Raw genomic sequence first — 14638 nt, forward strand, 5'->3', positions numbered from 1 at the left:
GGAAGCTTATTAACTACAATTTCTGTAGAAAAGGGAAGGATAGTGGAGAACAAATAATATTTTGATACAAAGAAATAAAGAGCAAAAGGGATTTAATAAAAGGAGGACGATCTTTCTGGTAGCATTTCATCTGAAATTAATTATCCATTTAAGTGCCAAAAAACATTTAAATCATCCTACCAAAATTTGTAAATGACATAAATATTCAATAAGAGGGGAAGGTATAAATAAATAGTGGTACAGAAGGTGTCCGATTATACTAAGAAATTCAGAAGTGGAATTTAAACAATTAATGTGAATCTGTATAAATGAGTACTAAAATGTCAAAAGGCATTATTTTTAAAATATTGATTGGAATTATCTTGAGGAAAAATTAAAATTTAACATTAAATATATTTTATTATATTTTGTAACATTAAATTACAAATTCAAAGATGTGAAAATTATTAAATTGAATAAGAAATTACTGAAGTGTGGCTTTTTTAGGTTTTGGCTTTAAAATTTTTTTTTTATTTCAGCATATTATAGGGGTACAAAACTTTAGGTTATGTATATTGCCCTTGCCCTCCCTACCCCCACCCCGAATCAGAGCTTCAAGTGTGCCCATCCCCTAGACAGTGCGCATTGCACTCATTATGTATGTATACACCCATCCCCTCCCCTCCACATCTGCCCTGACACCCAATTAAATGTTCTTCCTAAATGTGCTCTTAGGTGATGATCAGTGAAACCAATTTGATGGTGAGTACATGTGGTGCTTATTTTTCCATTCTTGGGATACTTCACTTAGTAGAATGGGTTCTAGCTCTATCCAGGAAAATACAAGAGGTGCCATATCACCACTGTTACTTATAGCTGAGTAGTACTCCATGGTATACACTTTCCCCACTGAATGACCTTGGCAACAATCACAAATCAAAAATATAAAAAATCAATTGACTATAAATGTAAAGTTTTATTTGTGGACTCTCAATTCTATTCCTTAATCTATGTGACTAGTTTTATGCCAGTACCACATTTCCTTGATTATTGTAGATTTGTGATAAGTTTTGAAATTGGGATATGTGAATTTTCCAATTTTGTTCTTCTTTTTCAAGATTGTTTTAGCTATTCTATATCTTTTGAATTTCCATATGAATTTTAAGATCACCTTGTCCATTTTTGCAAAAAAAAAAAATCTGAGATTTTGGTAGAGATTGCAGTGAATCAAAAATATGGAATGCTTTACAAATTTGCATGTCATCCTCTTGCAGAGGCCATGCTAATTTTCTCTGTATTGTTCCAATTTTAGTGTATGTGCTGCCAAAGCAAGCACAACCGTGACTTCTTATTCCCAGAATGCCTTCTCCCAACAAACGGATTATCTCTGAGTCTTCACCACTCTGTAAATGGGATTGCAGCCTTTACACATAATCAGAGCATTGCCAGGAACCCATCATCAAAACTCAATCTCTTTCATCCACATTCACCAAGTAAATCCATCTACTTCTTTCCAAATCTACTATTAGCATCATAGTATAAGTTATACTCACTTCTTGAATGGATTCCTACAACCTCCCTAATAGTCTTCATTTTTTTCTTACCTCCCTATAATCCATTATCCACTTAGGAGCCAGAGTGATTTTTTTTTTTTTTTTTAAGAGACAAAGGAGTCCTGCTCTGTTTCCCAGGCTAGAGTGCAGCGGTGCAATCACAGCTCATTGCAAGCTCGAACTCCTGGGCTCAAGTTGTCCTCCTGCCTCACCCTCCCAAAGTGCTGGGATTACAGGTATAAGCCACCAAGCCTGGCCCAGAGTGATCTTTTTAATAGCAATATTGGGACTTAAAATCATAGATGCCTTTTCATTTCAATTAGAATAATCCAAAAACTCCTTATCTTGGATCACATGACATGGTCCCTGTTTACCTATCTATCATAATACAGATGTTCTCACCAAGTCCCACCCACAGTGTTCTTCGCTGCTCTTCTAACACTTAAAATCTGTTCCTGCTGATGGTCCTTGAACTAACTAGTCTCAGACTGGATTTCTCTTTACCTGGTTTTGTTTTCTCTTGGTGCTCTCCTTTCTGTCATGTATGTTTCTATTTAAATATCATCTGTTTATACAGGGCTTTGATGAACTCTTTATCTACTGTTAATACTCAGGCATCATCACATCACCTTGTTTAATTCTCTGGATAGTTTTTGCTACTATTCCATATATATTATGGGAGATATATATATAAATAATGGTTTTGTCTGCCTTGTTACTCTTGTATAATCAGTCTTAGATTAGTGCCTGGCACATGATAGACTCTATGTGTGTATGTGTATGTGTATACTCATACATCTTTATATATATTTATGGACGTATCTCCATTGATCTATCTGTCTGATTGAATGAATGAATAGATATTTGGATCCATTTATATCCAATGACATTCAAATGCCACCTTAGAAGTACCTCACTGTACTATATTTTATGGTGGTCAAATAGGTCATCCAAAAATATTTAAAGAATTGATATATTTTTGAAAAACTTTGCATACAGAACTTGTAGAACCTTGGGGAGATAGCTGGGTTTTTATTCACTAATCCCTATTTGAGAAATACTGAGCTAGCAAAGGTGTTTTTTCTTCTTCCAATGCTAGATGACTTATGCGATACTTATGTCAATGTTTCTTTTTAATAAAAGGCCCAAATACATTGCCTGTGGGGAAGCTGCATTTAGTCCTCTATTTCTGATCCATAATTATTTGGCTTTTTTTCTGTATACGTTAAAATTTTCAGACCATTTAGAATACTCCTCTCTACTTATATCCCATCATTGAACAATTTTTGCTTTGGATTTTTCAAAAGCTTGATACAAGTAAGCATCTATTAATATTGTCCACCATCTGCACAGTTTTAAATATAACTTAATGATGGTTGGTGTCTACATTTTACTAAGGGAAAAACAGCTAATAATACCAAAAGCATGATAGGTGTTCTCAAACATTTTGATGTCTTCTTGGTCTATTCTCTCTTATTAGCATTTTCCTTTCCTAGTTAGTGGCATTCTTACTCAAGGGGAATAAGACCTTCCTCTCTCAACATTGGTTTTCAATTAATATGGTCAGCAATATAATAGCATTTCAGATAGAAGACTTGAAAGTATATAAGACACCTAATTCACTAGATTATTTGTAAATCTCGAAAATGCCTTTGCAAAACCCTCAAAACATTCAGAGAATAATCATTTGTTTGTTGTGAAAGGAAAAAAAAAGAGGCAACACTAGGGTTTTCTTAACTGGGATATATGTAATCTGAGGGTCTAAAGCACCTTAAATGCTATTTGGCAACATTTTATATTACCTACCCTTCTAGCTAGCCAATACTAAGGTATCAATGGTACACACATTTACAGGGAGTGAAAGAACATGAATACTACTCTTATCTTCACTTACCTGCCCTATTTGTATTATATACTTCTTTATTTTCCTTAAACTTGCACTGACTTTCATTTTACAAAGTTAACATAGATGAAAAATGAGTTCTTGAATTCAAAAGTAGGGCAATGGGGTAAAAGGCAAGTAGATGTAAGATACACGAAGTTATAAAACAGACAAGGGAATTATAAATGTATACTGTTTTCCACCTAACAAATTCATTTGTCAGCAGGAGTAACTGTTTTTAGGAAGGAAGATTATTTTTGCTGCATACGTGTGAAGTGTGCATAATAAGTCATTTAAATCAAGGTTATACATTGTCTTTAGGCAATTATTCTCTTCTGTATTTGTCAAACGTAAAAAGCCAATTGTAAGCAGTTTTGAACTGTTATTTTGTTGCAATTATGCACTCCTTTGACAAAGGATAATGATTTATTTTATAAAGAAGGTGCTACAGGGTTACTTTGTGAAATTCGTAGTGTAATGGGGACAAATAATTAACTGAACAGGTACGCAGAAGAGGGGAGGATGCTAGTGTACAAATGTATCAGCTCTTTTAACAATTGATATATGCACTTTAAATTCTTCATAATCACATTAGAGCTACTTCCTAGTATCTGGGTGCAATATTCACCCAGGATGAAAATTTAATTTTGACCTCTCCCTATCGAATGAGACTAGTTCTTGGAACAGAGACAGGTGGTACTATCTTTTTTTTTTTAATGCTATTTAGAAGTTGACATTAAATATGTAGAGGTCAGAAAGGGTAAGAGAAAAGGTGACATAATGAACTCAATCCCAAGTGGAAAGAAATGGAAACAGTCATAGTCAATGTCAGCACATCGCATTGTGGACATGGTAGGACACTCCTGGGGAGAAGCATGCTTTTAAAGGACTGTGTCGGCCAGGGAATTTATGATAAAGTTCTCATGGAAGTCACAGGACAATAGAGAATTCTTCTGTTAATTTTTAACCTCAGATTTATGGCTCAAATCAGTTATATTTTTGTGGTTTTTTTTAGTAATTGAAACAAAAATGTTTAAAAAATTAATAACTTAATAATGACATTGTAATTGTCACATATTTTATTTTACTTTGGGTAGCACATGCTTTTTATTAGCCAAGAGAACAATGAAGAAGGAATGATCACAAGAAGATTAACAATAAGACATACTCTTTGTCTCTAAGTTCTGCTAAGCAGAATTGTTGGGATTCTAATTGTTCCCACAGTTCCTTCCATTTTTTGGCAGGGATTTGGGTGACTGGCTGGTTTTACTTACCAGCCTTTGATGTTTGCCTGCAGGCATCAGTTTGTTCTACTGTGTCACCGCCAAGCTGTGTTGCTCTGCAGTGGCATCCCATTATGTGGCTCAACCTTGGGATATTTTTCCCTTAGAGTAGCATCGCCTCTTTTACAATTACTGATGGTAATCTGCTAACCTTCATCACTGATGGTCTTTCTCTTACTAAAACAACAAAAGTCTCTTTTTCTACCTGTGTTAGAACTATGTTTGGACTCCCTATAATGGAAATAGAAATTCCTGATGTTTAAAAAATATTTCAAATGTTAGAGCATTTACATTTATCCATTTTCATCAGTTTCTTGTGGCTCTTGTTTTTGAGAAATTTATGTCTAGTTGTCTCAGACTTGAATAGAAAGGTAAAACAAGTTTCAATTTAAAATTATTCTTCTCATTCTAAAATCAACTCATGCCCAATGAGTCTTTTCTGTTCTAGTGAATTCTTTTCTCACTTGAGACAATAAAGAATTTTCTGTCCCCACCTCCTTTTTATAATAGTTTAAACCCAGTGGACCAGGACCTGGGTTAAGTCTAGTCAAGATCAAGTCTAAATCTCTTTCCTATGTTCCCTCCAGAGACTCTCCAGGTTTCTTAGCAAATAAAACCCTTGTATCCACTCTGTTCCTACAATTGTCACAGTGCTTATGCCAGTTCTCTTCCCTCTCTGGTCTCCAATGCTAGGATGTTGTTAAAGGTATTTACACTTTAACCCAGGTACTATATGAACTATTGTTTAAATTATAATTGTATGTACAATGTAGATGTAAACAGATTTTTATAATTTGAAAATTGTTAAGAAAAGAAAGTTTTAGTCTTCAAAAATGTATATAGTAAAAATATGTACCGGCATCCCCTATTTTACTGTGTTTCACTTTAATGTAGTTCATAGGTATTACAATTTTTACAAATTGAAGATTTGTGGCAACCCAGCCTCAAACAAGTCTGATAGCACCATCTTTCCAATGACATGTGCTCACTTTTTGTCTCTCTGTCACATTTTGATAATCTCACAATATCTCAAACTTCTCCACTATTATGATATATGTTATGGTGATCTGTAATGAGTGACCTTTGATGTTATTATAATTGTTTTGGGGCACCATGAACTAAACCTATATAAGATGGTGAACTTAATCAATAAATGGGTGTGTTCTGACTGCTCCACTGACCAGCTCCCTTCTCTTTCCTTCTCCTCAAGCCTATTTTCTGAGACACAAAAATATTTAAATTAGGTCAATTAATAACTCTACAATGGCCTCTAAGTGTTCAAGTGAAGAATCACGTCTCTCACTTTAAATCAAAAACTAGAAATGATTAACCTTAGTGAGATAAGCTAAAAGCTAGACTTCTTGTGCCAAACAATTAGCTAAGTGGTGAATGCAAAGGAAAAAGTTTTGAAGGTAATTAAAAGTGCTACTCCAGTGAGCACACACATGCTAAAAAACTGAAACAGCCTTAATTTCTGACATGGAGAAAGGTTTAGTGGTCTGGAAGAGCAAACCAGCCACAACATTCCCTTAAGCCAAAGCCTAATGCACATCAAGCCCCTAACTCTCTTTGATTCTATGTAGGCTGCGAGAGGTGAGGAAGCTGCAGAAGAAAAATTGGAAGCTAGTAGAGGTTGGCTCATACAGTTTAAGAAAAGAAGCCATCTCCATAAATAAGAATGCAAAGTGAAGCAGCAAGTGCTGATGGAGGAAATTCAGTAAGTTACCTAGAAGATCTAAGATCATCCATAAAGGTGGCTGCACTAAACAACAGACTTTCAATGTAGATGAAATAGCCTTCTATTAGAAGATGCCATCTAGGACTTTCATAGCTTCAGAGAAGTCAGTTCCTGGATTCAAAGCTTCAAAGGACAGGTTGACTCTCTCATCAGGGGCTAATGCAATTAGTAACTTAAAATTGAAGCCAATGCTCATTTACTACTCTAAAAATTCTAGGAGCCTTAACAATTGTACTAAATCTACTCTGTCCATACTCTATAAATGAAACAACAAAGCCTGGATGACAACACAACTGTTTAGAGCATGGTTTCCTGAATATTTTAAGCCCGCTATTCAGAACTATTGGTGAAAAAAAATTCCTTTGAAAATATTACTACTCATCGACAATATACCTACTCACGCAAGAACTCTGATGAAAATATACAAGGAGATTCATGTTGTTTTAATGCCTGTTAACACAACATCCATTTTGTAGCTGCTGGGTCAAGGAGCAATTCTGACTTTGAAGTCTTACTATTTTAGAAATACATTTCATAAGGCTATAGCTGCATAGATAGTGATTCCTCTAATGGATCTAGAGAAAGTAAATTGAAAACTTTCTGGAGAGGCTTCACCATTCTAGTTACAATTAACAACATCTGTGATTCATGGGAGGAGGTCAATATCAACATAAATAGGGTCATGGAAGAAGTTGATTTCAACCCTCATGGATGACTTTTGAGGAATTATGACTTAGTGGAGAAAGTAACTACAGATGTGGTAGAAATAGCAAGAGAAAAAGATTTAGATCTGGAGCCTGAAAATTTGACTGAATCGCTGCAACCTCATGATAAAACTTGAATAGATAAGGGGTTGCTTCTTATGGATGAGCAAAGAAAGTGGTTTCTTAAAATGAAACCTACTCCTGGTGAAAATTCTGTGAACATTGTTGAAATGACAACAAAAGATTTAGAATATTACATAAACTTATTTGATAAGGCAGGGGCAGGGGTTGAGAGGATTAACTCCAATTTCAGAGAAGTTCTGCTGTAGGTAAAATACTATTAAACAATATTGCATGCTACAGAGAAATCTTTTGCAAAAGCAAGAGTCAATTGATGTGGCAAACTTCATTTTTGTCTTATTCTAAGAAATTGTCACAGCCAATTCAGCAACCAAATTTCAGCAACCACCACCCTGATCAGTCCACAGCTATCAACACTGAGGCAAGACCATCCACCAGCAAAAACATTGATTCATTAAAGTCTCAGATGACCATTAGCATTTTTAGCAATAAAATATTTTTAATTAAGGTATGTACATTGCTTTTTAGACACTACTCACACAGTGTAAACATAACTTTTATATGTGTTGGGAACTCCCAAAATTGCTTTGTTGTCATATTCACTTTATTGCAATATTTGCTTTATTGAGGTGGTCTGGAACTGAACCTGCAGTATCTCTGAGGTATGCCTACATTTGAACTGAACAAAATTGGTAGCTTATACTTTAAGTTTTTAATTCTTCAGCAGTTATAAAAAATTTTGGTGGATTGAAAAAAATAGCAAGATGATTCTTCTTATCATAAAAGAGTTCCTAAATTAATGGAAGAGAGAATATTTATGAAAAAATAAAAGTGTGCTAGTAAATAATGATAAATGTCATAATGGTTGAGAATCAAACAAAAGGAAAAACCACTTTATATTGAGAAGAATTGGAAAAGGCATAGTGAATAGTAAGCATCTCATTTTAGCAACATATAAAGAATTTGTAAAAGTCAAAAGACTGACATAAGTCATGGGCTCTGGGTATATGGAACAGGCTGAGGAAGAGTGAAGTGTAGAAATTTACCAGAGAATTGGGAAATAGTTTTATGACTTGTATGTCAGAGAACATGGGGCAGCAACATAGTGCAGTGGTTGACACTATGGATTTGGAGTTGGACATTTCTGGACTACACTGCTGGCTTTCCTGCTGATTAGCTGTGTGGCACAAATGAAGTTACTTAACATCTCTGAAGTGGAGTTTTCTCACAGATGGAATGGGACTAATGATAGAATAGTTAGTGGGATAGAGAGAATATCTAGTTAGTGAGAGAGAGAGATGCATAGATAAAAATATGCAGTAAGGTTTGGGGAGAGAAAACAGGATTTTTAGATAGCTACATTAGGGATCTGGAAGTTCTTGCAATAGGCATGTAAAATTTTACTTGGATTATATGAACTGGTTAATTGTACACATGAGACAATTATTTAAATTAATTAAATTCAGAAGAATTATTAATTTATGCTTATTAGGTTACCAGTCAATTTTACAATGAACCGTCTGACATTGAAAATTCTCAGATGAGTAATAATAGCTACAATTTATTTTCAGGTCACTATACACCTGACATTTTATTAGATTCTGTATACTACTGGAGTATTCAAATAAAATATAGTACTAAAGATAGAGCAATAGAATCAAATGTTTGGTAGGTAATCTAATTGTCCTTTAATAATATATTGAGTGCAATAATATTAATGTAGTATTTTAAATAATTAATGTAATAATAAATTTTATGTTAATATATTTCTTAAGTCTATAAAAACATCCTTTCTCAATAGAGTTTACAGATAGATGAAAGCAGTTATTTGCCCTTGACTCATGCAGGCCACAGTCTGCTTGCTTACATTATTAATTTGTGTAGAAGTTCCTATATTTAATTGTGCAGCAGCACAGCTTTTTCAAATGATTACAACTCTTAGAAATTAATGATATTGTATTGACCCAGTATTCTATGTAAAAAGTGACTTTTTTGCTAAGATGATTCAGATAATTGTCTTAATTTGCTTCATAACTTTCTATCCATTGATTCATCATTAGGGGTTTAGGAGGGGTATTTAGGAACCATGTGTGTATTCTAATAAGGACAGGTAATCAGTTGAATACATCTAGCTGATTTAACCTGTGTTAAATGCCTGCTCAATAAAATATGTGCACATGATTTCATTTTTGAAGGTACATTACCAATAAAAATATTATGAAATTGAACATCAGTTCATAGATTTGTTAGACACAGACTTTTTTAAGAAAAATAACTTTCTGTGTATGTGTTTTTTTTCTCAGTAATGACGCTAAGCTTTAAAAGATACAGAGATGCCTTGTTCCTTCTAAGTTTTATCTTGATAAGTATTCAGAGCAAAGAATGATCATAAATATTTAATACAAATTTCACCTTTTTATTTCTGATACACATTTCAAAGTAAACTAACTTTTATAATAATAGTATAGTTCCCTGACAATTTATGAAATTAATTTTCTTATTTTTATAATTAATGGGAATTCTAACAAGTAGAATACATATGGCTCAACCTCCTGTCTTCCAGCTCAAATGTGTATTTTCCCCCATAACTCTTTGACTGCTCCAGCTCATTGATCTCGTTTCTCTGCCTTTCAGCTGACTTCTGCTATACCCATGGTAACGACTACTCTCTTTTGAGCAATTATATTGTTATAATTAATTTATAAATATTTCAGGTATCATTGTAAAGCATGCTTGTTCACAATTTCTTAACTCAAGCTCTGTGTATGTGTAAGTTCATAAAACTGTATGTATATATTTTATATTTATATTCATATAACATAATTCATAATATGTTTGTTACTATTATCTTTATTATTTAGTTACGTTATTTATAATTTTTGTCTACTCAAACCTATATTATCAAATATGTATGTTTTATATCTGCATTTATATATGTTGAAGAAATAATGTTATATATGTGTTCACAAGTATAATATTGTCCTATTCAAATGATTCTTTAATTAATTAGAAATTATACTTTATTATTAGTGATGCACTTTCTCTAAAGTATTTTGTCTGATATTGATATTTTTATACCATCTTTCTGTGATGATTACTTATTATATGTGTTTTAAATTTTTATATTCAACTTGCCTCTCACCTATGATTTAAATATATCTCTAGTAAATAACATATACTTGGATTTGAGTTTTATCTATTGTAGAAGTTGTGTATTTTAACAAGTATATGTAATTTACTTTTGTGATTATTGATAATTTTGACAGCATATTTACATTTTTAAAATAGACTATGCTTCTACTTTTAAGATTTTTTTTCATTTTTCCCTTCTATTCGATTAACTGATTTTTTAATTCATTTTTTGCTTTTCTGTTATTTTAGAAACAATGTAAATAATTTTCTATTATTCTTGTGTTTACCTTCAGACTTATACATTGCATAACTTAATCTGTAGTTGCTAGAATTTATTATTCTTACTACCCATCTTTCATGTTATTATTGCCTATTAATTTCACATTCTTTTTTATTTCACCTTATTATGAGGGTACAAAAGTTCAGGTTATATATATTGCCTATGTCCCGCCCATCCCCCCAAGTCAGAGCTTCAAGCGTGACCATTCCCCAGACGGTGTGCAATGCACTCATCATGTAGGTATACACCCATCTCCTCCCCGCACCCCCCCCCCCGCCCCCGCTCCCCACCTCAGTCTCCTGAAGAGAGTTGGAACCCATTCTACTAAGTGAAGTATCCCAAGAATGGAAAAACAAGCACCCAATGTACTCACCAGTAAATTGGTTTCCCTGATCATCACCTAAGTGCACATTTAGGAATAACACATTCTTTTTTAAAACAAAGAAAATTACTAGTATTATCTTTAGTATTTATAGTTTATCATAATTTATAACTTATGTCTACTGAAACTTAACAACACATTTTTTAATTTCCTTGCTCAACATTGCCTCTTTTATTTATTTCAAAATATTACAGGGGTACAAATGTTTTTGGTTACATGCATTGATATTGTTATGCTTGAGTCAGGGTTATAAGTGTGCCGATCACCCAGATAGTGTTCATTGTACCCATTAGGTAGGTTTTCACTCACCCCATTTCCCCCTCTCCCTGCTGCTTGGTATCTACTGAGTTTTATTTCACTCTGTGCACTTGTGTGTTCATTGGTTAGTTCCAATTTAATAGCAAGTACCTGTGGTGTTTGTTTTCCCATTCTTTAGATACTTTGCTTAGGATAATGGTCTCCACTTCCACACAAATTGTTAGGAAAGGCATTAATTCATCCTTCTTCATGGCTGAGTAGTCTTCCATAGTATATGTGTGTGACACTTATAGTATATATGTACACACACACACCACATTTTGTTGATCCATTCATGAATTGATGGGCACTTGGGTTGATCCCACATCTTTACAATTGTGAATTTTGCTGCAATAAACATTTCAAGTGCAGGATATTTCAAGTAAATATCCAGTAGTGGGATTGTTGGATCAAATGGTAGATCTATTTATAGTTCCTTCATGAATCTCCATACTACCTTCCATAGAGATTGTACTAGTTTGCAGTCCCACCAACAGTGTATAAGCGTTTCTTTCTGTCTGCATCCACACTGGCATCTATTGTTTTTGGACATTTTAATCAAAGCCGTTCTAATCGGGATAAGGTGATATCTGACTGTGGTTTTAATTTGCATTTCCCTGATGATTAGTGACATTGAGCATTTTTTCATATGTTTATTGACCATTAGTCTATCTTCTTTTGAAAAGCTTCTGTTCATGTCTTTTGACCAGTTTTTAATGAGGTTGTTTTTTCTTGTGATTTGCTTGAGTTCTTTGTAGACTCTGGTTATTAGCCTTTTATCAGATATATAGCTTGTGAATATTTACTCCCACTTTATAGGTTGTCTATTTGTTGTGTTGATTATTTCCTTAGCTGTGCAGAAGCTTCTTAATTTAATCAAGTCTCATTTATTTATTTTTGTTGTTGCTGCAATTGCCATTGGGGTCTTCATAAATTCTTTGCCTAGGCTGATATCTAGAAGAGTTTTTTCCAAAATTTTCTTCTAGAGTTCTTAGGGCTTCATGCCTTACATGTAAGTCTTTTATCCACATTGAATTAATTTTTGTGAGTTCACCATTGCTTCTTGCAACAACTTACCTCTGTGTTCAGTTTCCTTATTTTTTTATTACTCTATAATAACTTACTATTATACAAGTTCTTTCAGCAAGGATTATGGATGATAAGTCCTTTTAAATGTGTCTGAAGATGTCTGTATGACTCTTAAGTTAAACAATAGTTTAATTGGTTGAATACTTTGTGGTTGACATGTATCTTCTCTCAGTTTGAAAAAGATATTCCATTAGTTCCTGATGTCAATCTTGTTAATGCTAAGTCTTCTGTCAGTTTAACAGTTGTCCCTTGTTTGCAATTTGTACTTTTATTTCTTACTGCTTACAATATTTCCTGTTTGTCTTTCAGCTTCTTCAATTTCACCATAATTTGCAGTTATGTGGAATTATTCTTATTTATCAGTCTTGAGTCTTCGTGTTCACACCAAGACTCAATACTGATACCTGAATAACAATGGCTTTCTTTAGTTTCAAGAAATGCTCAACCAATACTTCTTCAAATTTTGTCTTTTCCTTATTTTTCCTCATTTCTTTTTCGAAAATATAGTTTTATTTTGATACTTCTTATTCAGTCCTCAGTATATTTTATCTGTTATTCCTTCTTTTTCATCTGATTATCTGTCTCCTCAGAGCCAATTTCCTTTTCCTATTGTTCTTGTTCAATTAATCTGCTAGATATGTTTAAGATTTTTGTTTATTTCAATGATTATAGTTTTTTTCTCTAAAAATCTATTTGGTTTATTTTTTTTCTTTATTTTAAAACTGATAATTATTTTTTTCATACTATCCTTTTCTTTCTATATGATCTCTATTTATTATTTTTATTTGTTTTTTAAACTACCGTAGTTTTTATATTCTTATTTTACTGGTAAGGATTGTTTGATATATTCACTGAAAATCCATGTTGATTGTTTTCTTGCATGTTTTTTTTCCAAAGCAATTGATTTACTTGTGGGATATCTTAGCCCATATTTCCTAGGAAAAAAATGTCTGTGGCAAAAGATGAACTGTTAATACAGAATACAGTCAGATGATGCTTAACAATGGAGACATGTTCTGAGAAATGCCTCGTTAGGTGATTTTGTCATTGTGCAAACATCATAGAGTGTATTTACACAAACATAGATGGAACAGCCTACTGCACATCTAGGCTAGATGGTATAGCCTATTGTTCCTCGGCTACAAACCAGTATGGCATGTTACTATATTGAATATTGTAGGGAATTTTAACACAATAGTAAGTATTTGTATCTAAACATAAAAATGTACAGTAGAAATACAGTATAAAAATTAAAAATGGTACACCTGTCTAAGGCATTTACCATAAATGGAGCTTGCAGAACTGAAAGTTGCTTTGGGTGAGTCAGTGAGTGAGTGGTGAGTGAATGTGAAGGCCTAGGACATTAGTGTCCACTTCATGAGCACTGTACACTTAGGCTACAATAAATTTATTTAAAAAAATCTTTTTCTTTATTCAATAATAAATTAACCTTAGCTTACTGTAACTTTTTTACTTTATAAACTTAAAATTTTTATCTCTTTGATTCTTTTGTAATGCTACCTAGCTTCAAGCATGCATCGAACAGTTGTACAAAAATATTTTTCTTTATTTTCTTATTCTGTAAGCTGTTTTCTGTTTAAATTTTTTTATTTTTATTCTTTCTTAAAGTTTTTTTGTTAAAAACTAAGACAAACATACACACATAAGCCTCAGCCTACACAGGGTCAATATCATCAATATTACTATCTTTTGCCTCCACATCTTGTCTTGTCCCTGGAGGGTCTTCAGAGGCAATAACATGCATGGAACTGTCATCTCCTATGATAATAATGCCTTCTTCTGGAATGCCTCCTGAGGGATCTGCCTGAGAGTATTTTACAGGTAACTTTTTTTTATAAGTATAAGGAATAACTTCTAAAATAATGATAAAATGTATAGTGTAGAGAATGCATAAAACAATAACATAATTGGTTATTATTATCAATTATTATGTACTATACATAATTGTATGCATTATACTTTTCTACTACTGGAAGCATAGTAGGTTTGCTTATGCCAGCATCACCACGAGCAAGCGAGTAATGTGTTGCACTATAATGGCTATGATGTCAGTAGGCAATAGGAATTTTTCAGTTCCATTATAATCTTATGGGACCACCGTTGTATATGCAGTCCATCATTGAACAAAATGTCATCATGTGGTGCATGACTGTATTATATTGGAGGCCAAATATCTGGGGAGGGAGGGGTGAAGAAAAAAGAAACATGAGCAGGGAA

The 14638-nt window shown here is 33.2% G+C and overlaps 1 non-coding gene across 1 annotated transcript; it reads right to left on the bottom strand.

Moving 5' to 3' along the window:
- Window positions 1–1208: 1208 nt before the first annotated feature.
- Window positions 1209–1315, bottom strand: LOC123631112. Its single transcript, XR_006732987.1, has one exon. It is a non-coding gene; the product is annotated as a U6 spliceosomal RNA (small nuclear RNA).
- Window positions 1316–14638: the final 13323 nt, after the last annotated feature.

The sequence above is a fragment of the Lemur catta genome, chromosome 1 (genome assembly GCF_020740605.2).
Source record: "Lemur catta isolate mLemCat1 chromosome 1, mLemCat1.pri, whole genome shotgun sequence".
NCBI classification, from domain to species: Eukaryota; Metazoa; Chordata; class Mammalia; order Primates; family Lemuridae; genus Lemur; species Lemur catta.